Raw genomic sequence first — 7,442 nt, 5'->3', positions numbered from 1 at the left:
GCCGCTTAACCAACAGAGCCACCCAGCCGCCCCATATATATATTTGTGTGTGTGTGTGTGTGCTAAAATATGCATATTATAATAATGACTATCTTAACCATTCACATTGCTGTGCAAACATCATCACCATCCTTCTCCAGAACCCCCATCATTTGGCGGGAGGCGGGGGGCAGGGGGTGCAAGTGGAGGGCACAGCTGCAGCCTTCAGGGACCCTGAGGTGCTGGTGGGAGGAAATGCTGTCCTGGGTCTCAGACGCCGGCCTCGCAAACAAATCTCAACTTCAAGTGCCTGAGAAAAATGGCTTGCTGTGGTTTCCTCCCTAAGCGCTGGAAAGCGGACAGCTCATTCCTGCTAATGGAAAGGCCAGTATCCGCTTCCTGGATTTTGTGAATGGGGGTAAAACCCCGGGAGAGAAAGCTCCCACACAGCCTTGCTAATTGCACCCCATCCATTCGTTTTCTGAGTGTAACTTCAGGTTAATTATTTATGACGGGGCTCCAAATGAAGTGTTAGCAAGAGACTGACTTCCTCTCCTAATTGCCAGGTTTCTGAGAAGGAGCTCCAGCCTGGAGGGATTTTTGTAATGAAGATGAGAGGAAATCTAAGAAAGTGAGGCGTGCGTTGGCCGGGCCCACCAGAACAGCCAGTGCAGCGCGGAGAATGAAAAGGGAAAAATAAATTCTTAACAACCAGAATATGGAAAGGGAGAGAAGACAGGAAAGATGGTCTCCCTTGAGAGTCCTGCCGATGCCCGGCCCTCCCCTGAATCTTTCACAACCAGAAGTCAAGGGGAGCTGCCCACTGAGTTCTCCACTAGACCCCGATGGTGGCTTCTTGGATCAGAAGATGAAACAGCATGAGCTGCCTTCTGAGAGGGAAGCCTAGAACCAGAGAAGGGTTCTAGGGTAGCGGGGGCTTGGCCATGAGATCCAGTAGAACTTTGGCTCCCTGGAAGATGGTACGTACGCCACGTTCTATTTCTCAATCCCTTTTTCTCCTAGAAGCACATCTTTCCCGATGTTCTGGTAGTTGATTCTTCCTTGGGCAACAAATACCCAGCCCTCGGATCCTTCGCATCCCACAAGGTCAAGACGTTAGAAAAAATACACAGAAAGGAAAAAGGAACCAGCTTTCCAATAGTCCTGTTCTGCTATTTACAGGGGATTTCGTAGGGATAGGAGTTACAGTCATATTCGCTACAATACAAATTTAAATTTTACCTGTTTATTTATGTATTACCCTTTGTCCCTGGCCATTGATGGTAGCTATGAGCTGACTTCTTTTATCAGCTTAACTCCCAAGGACTCTTCCTTGGAGACAAGAAGCAGCTTATTAGAACACACTGAAGAGGGGTGCCTGGATGGCTCAGTGGGTTAAGCCTCTGCCTTTGATCCCAGGGTCCTCGGATCAAGCCCCGCATCGGGCTCTCTGCTCAGCAGGGAGCCTGCTTCCCTTTCTCTCTCTCTGCCTGCCTCTCTGCCTACTTGTGATCTCTCTGTCAAATAAGTAAATAAAATCTTAAAAAAACAACAACAACACACAATGAAGAGTTCGTTGATGAGGACAGTCTGTAGCTCAGTTATGGGAGGGTTTGCTCATTTCCAACCCCCCCCCCACTACCCGCCTGGTGGCTCTGAGCTCTTGTGAATTCTGGGGCATTTTACTTCCTCACTCACACTCCATGCACCTCAGCCAGAGTTATTCATTAAGGTGTAGAGTTTAATAACAGACACTTTTAATTATAGATGTTGCATTCGCCTGTCCAGGAGAAACAAAATTTCTCCTCGGAAACCCAAGACAAGGAGTAATGACGGGGCCCAGGCAGCCAAGCCCCCGGATGTTGGAGAGATGGACAGATGATGAATCAGGGAGGGGCTGTGTGCGGTGACTGAAACTCTCTCAGGGTTATTCACCGAAGAACCTGCCCAGCAAGGCGCCTGGTGTGGCGACCGCTGTGGTACACAGCTTTTCCTCTGCTGGGAACATACCGCCCCATTTCCTTTCCTGGTCAACTCAACACCCTCAAAGGGCAGTTCTGACCTCCCCTCCCCCAGGGAGCCTTCTCTGAACCCCCACCTCTAAAGAAATGGATTTCTGCCCCCAGAGAAAGGAGGTCGTTGACCAACAATGGGATTTTCCAGCCCGTGGTGCCATGAACACCCATCCAGGAACCATTCAAGCAGAGACAAGAGAAGATACACGTCTGAACTATGTTTCTCCCAAAGCCCCTTCCAGCTTTTGTGTGAACTTTCAAGCTAACAGAATTGAAGGTCATTACCAGATCACAATGGCTGCTCTTCGGCCAACATTCCATTCTGGGAATTGTGTGCAGGGAAATGGTGCTGAAGGTTATCAAAACTAATCATGGATGAACGGCTGTGACCAAGGATCAGAGAGAGCCCCCCACCCAACCTCAAGATACGGTCTCCACGTGCAGATGGGGGGAACTGGTACCCTCATGCCTTGCTGCTGGAAATGTAAAAGGTGCAGCCATCATGGAAAAGAGTCTGATAGTTCCTCAAAATTACCCTATGATCTAGCAATTCCATGCCTAGGTAGATGGTCTGCCCAAAAGAACTGAAAACAGGGGGAGCGCCTGGGTGGCTCAGTCGGTTAAGCAACTGCCTTCGGCTCGGTTCATGATCCTGGAGTCCCGGAATCGAATCCCTCGTTGGGCTCCCTGCTCAGCAGGATGTCTGCTTCTCCCTCTGACCCTCTCCCCTCTCATGCTCTCTCAAATAGATAAATAAAATCTTTAAAAAAAAAAAAAAAGAATTGAAAACAGGTACTGAAACAAATACTGGGATATATATATCATAATGGCATTATTCATAACTGCAAAATGCTGGAAACTGCCCAAATGCCTATCAATGGATAAACAAATTATGATATCTGTAAAATATATGTATATTAACTTGTTATACATTATCATATACATGATTATATGTAACATATATGTTATTATATATTATATGTGTTGATATGTCATAATATTTGCAACATATTGTATAATATTTCTATTATATGTGTTACTATATAGTAACATATAAGGAAACATTTCCTTTTGTTTTAAGATTTTATTTATTTATTTGACAGACAGAGATCACACATAGGCAGAGAGGCAGGCAGTGACAGAGGAGGAGGCAGGCTCTCCGCGGAGCAGAGAGCCTGATGCGGGGCTCGATCCCAGGACCTTGGGACCATGACCTGAGCGGAAAGCAGAGGCTTTAACCCACTGAGCCACCCAGGCGCCCCTAATGGAACATTTCTCAGCCATAAAAAGGAATGATGCACTGATATGTGTTTCGTGGATAAGCCTTGAAAATATGACGCTGAGTGAAAGAAGCCAGACACAAAAGATCACATGCTGTACGATTATCCATTTATATGAAACAGCTAGAACAGGCAAGTCCCCAGAGACAGGCATGGCTTCCTGGTTGGCAGATTCTGGAGGGATAGGGAGTGGCCACTAGAGTGGACAGGGTTTCCTTTTGCGGGAATGAAATTGTTTGGGAACCTGAACTTTGAATCTCAAAACTTTGTTTTGAGGCATCAAAAAAAAAAAAAAAAAAAAAAAACACCAACAACAAGCAATAACATGTGTTGATGAGGATAAAGGGAAAAGGGAGCCCTCGTGCTCTGTTGCTGGGATCACACAAACTGCTGCAAACTGCTATGGAGTTTCCGCAAAATATTAAAACTATGATCCAGCAATCCCACTTCTGGGTATTTATTCAAAGACAACAAAGGCACTAATTTTTTTAAAAGATTTTGTATTTATTTATTTGAGAGAGAGGAAGGAGGGGGAGGTACAGAGGCAACAGGACAGGCCGATTCCGTGCGGAGTGCGACTTGGGGCTCCCCATCTCACGACCCTGAGATCACGACCTATGTCAAAATCAAGAATCAGACACCGAGGGGTGCCTGGGTGGCTCAGTGGGTTGAGCCTCTGCCTTCAGCCCGGGTCATGATCCCAGGGTCCTGGGATCAAGCCCCACATCGGGCTCTCTGCTCGGCGGGGAGCCTGCTTCCCCCTCTATCTCTGCCTGCCTCTCTGCCTGCTTGTGATCTCTGTCTCTCAAATAAATAAATAAAATCTTAAAAAAAAAAAAAAGAATCAGACACCGAGCTGACTGAGCCACCCAAAAACATTAATTTGAAAAGATATCAGCAACCCCTGTTCATTGAATGAATGGATAAACAAAATTATACATGTACATATAAATAATGCACACACAATGGAGTGTTAATTACTCAGCCATAAAAAAAGAATGAAATCTTGCCGTTTGCCACAAAATGTGTGCACGTTGAGGGCATTGTGCTAAGTGAAGTATAAGTCGACAAAGACAAAAACGGTTATGATCTCACTTACACGGGGAAGCCAGAAACAAATAAACAAAGCAAAACAAATGAACTCATAGATTCAGGGAAAAGACTGGTCATTGCCAGAGGTGGAGTCAGGGTGGGGGGGCAAACAGATGAAGGGGGTTAAAAGCTACGGATGTTCAGCTCTAAAATAAATAAGTCATAGAGCATGGTAACTATAGTTAACAGCATTGCATGTTTAAAAATTAACAAGAGGGGTGCCTGGGTGGCTCAGTGGGTTAAGCCTCTGCCTCAGGTCATGATCTCAGGGTCCTGGGATCAAGCCCCGCATCGGGCTCTCTGCTCAGCGGGAAGCCTGCTCCCCCTCCCCCGCTCTCTCTGCCTGCCTCTCTGCCTGCTTGTGATCACTCTCTCCGTCAAATAAATAAATAAAATCTTTTAAATAAATAAATAAATAGATAGATAGATAGATAAAACTTAACAAGAGAGTACATCTTAAAAGTTCTCATCACAAGAAAAAGATTTTGTAACTCCTTATGGTGACAGATATTAAGTACACTTGAGACGATCACTTCACAGTAAATACAGATATTGAATTGTTTTTTTGTATCCTTGGAACTGATACAATTGTAGGGGGGGCTGGGTGGCTTTTTTGAAAGAAAGAGCGCACATGCGTGAGTGGGGGGTTGGGTGGGGTGGGGCAGAGGGAGAGAGAGAGAATTTTAAGCAGGTTCCACACTTAGCTCAGGACCTGACGGGGGAGGGGCTCAATCTCACGACCCTGAGATCATGATTTGAGCCAAAATCAAGAGTTGGACACTTAACCAATGAAGCCAGCCAGGCTCCCCAAAACTGATATAAGGTTACAGGTCAATTATACCTTAAAAAAATAATAATAAAAGCAGGATAACAAATTCATACAGACAGAAAGTCAGATGGGGGTTGCCAGGGACTGGGGAGTCATTGTTTAATGGGGACAGAGATTCAGTTTGGGAAGATGAAAAAGTTCTGGCACCTCTGCCTTCGGCTCAGGTCATGATCCCAGGGTTCTGGGATCGAGCCCCGCATCTGACTCTCTGCTCAGCAGGGAGCCTGCTTCCTCCTCTCTCTCTCTCTGCCTGCCTCTCGGCCTACTTGTGATCTCTGTCTGTCAAATTTAAAAATAAAAATTTTTTTTTTAAAAGAAAAAGTTCTGGCAGTGGATGGTGGGGAACATATTCAACCCCACTTAACTATACACTTTAAATGGCTAAAATGATAACTTTTATGTTATGTGGATTTTAACACAGTAAAAGGGCAGGGTTTAAAAATATATATACATATTTTTATGTATATGTACATATGTATATATTTTTATGTATATGTACATATACATGTACATAATACAATATGATTCTAACCACATCAGAAGAAAAAAGTCATATATAAAGTATTACTGACAAAACACCAAAATACTCACATTAGTTGTCCTTTGCTTTAATTTTCCTGGGCCTGTTTTTCTCTATTTTCCATATATCCTATTATATGGACATGTATTATAATATCCAGGAAAAAAATCATTCAATTTTTAAATGTAGTTTAATTGAATTAAGGAAAAATTGAAGTTTCCACTCTAGTTTTTCTCCGTAGTTATTTTATTTTTTTTTAAGTTATTTTTATTTTTTTTTAAGATTTTTTAAAAAATTATTTATTTGACTGAGAGAGAGAGCACAAGCAGAGGGAACAGCAGAGGGAGAGGGAGGGGGAGAAGCAGGCCCCCTGATGAGCAGGGAGCCCGATACAGGGCTCGATCCCAGGTCCCCAGGATCATGATTCAAGCGAAAGGCAGCTGTCTAACCGATTGAGCCACCCAGGCGCCCGCTTTTCTCCGTAGTTTGAGCAGAAACACAGTAACAAATAAAACACACCCAGCACTCAAATATCGCCGCCTACTAATGCATTCTTTTCAGAGACGAAAAATTATTGTACAAAACGATTTTAAAATCCAACATTTAAGAAACAAATTATTGAAAATCAAGTCCATGTGTGTTCGTAGTGTCTTGATCTGTCATGATTATGTTTTGGCTTTAGCTCGTTCCTATTCTCTTTTATTCTCATGAAATGAGAAGATACAGACACGGTGCAGCTAAAATTTTGCCTTTGCTAATAACTTAGTTTATGAATGTTATAAATATAACCGGTTTTTAAGGGAGAAAGCACATTCTTGGCAAAAACCAAATGCCTCTTAAGACGGGCTTAATTAAAACAAAATACTCTCTAAATAGAATACCTCACCAGAACTCATGAAAATTTTAGAAGTCAAACTTGACAAAGTGGGTTTAAAAACATGAGAATATTTAGAGCCAAACATTCTTCTTTGTACGTGTCCCAAAATATGTCTAAGAGTGCATGAAAAGTCAAGACGGCAGAACAAAGACTCTGTGTTTGAAATTTTAATATGCACATTAAAAAGACCAAGAAATACGACTGTAATCTGAGCGAGATTAGACAAAACCAGGAAGGTGATAAAATAACAGAAGGAAGTGCCTTTCAACATAAGAATTTTGGGCTTTATACAAGAGACCTTAGCTTTAAAAAATGACAGTAGCAAGGAGCCCCATTCAAAGCACAGCTTCATGGTTCAAAGACAAAAGACATTTTAAAAAGTTATTTCCATGTTCCCCACTTTGAAAAGGCCTTTTCATTGCAGTTTACTTCAAAATTTTACTACATGTTCCAAAGTAATCTTGGCTACATACTGAGTAAGTAACGAAGAACAAAGTCTTCCTGATTTAAAGTCCCTAAAACAGCTACTACTAGAGGTGGCCCCGAATGGAGTCTCATTTTCCAGGATCAGTTAAAATGACCACTGATGAGTAACACCCTCTAAAATGTATTTGCCAGGGCACCTGGGTGGCTTAGTGGGTTAAAGCCTCTGCCTTCGGCTCAGGTCATGATACCAGGGTCCTGGGATCGAGCCCCGCTTTGGGCTCTCTGCTCAGCGGGGAGCCTGCTTCCCTTCCTCTCTCTCTGTCTGCCTCTCTGCCTACTTGTGATCTCCGTCTGTCAAATAAATAAATAAAATCTTAAAAAAAAAAAGAAAGAAAGAAAGAAAAAGAAATTTTGAAAATAAGAT

The sequence above is a fragment of the Mustela nivalis genome, assembly GCF_964662115.1.
Source record: "Mustela nivalis genome assembly, chromosome: 19".
Lineage (NCBI taxonomy): Eukaryota > Metazoa > Chordata > Mammalia > Carnivora > Mustelidae > Mustela > Mustela nivalis.
The sequence above is the reverse complement of the archived record's forward strand: the minus strand, read 5'-3'. Positions refer to the sequence as shown.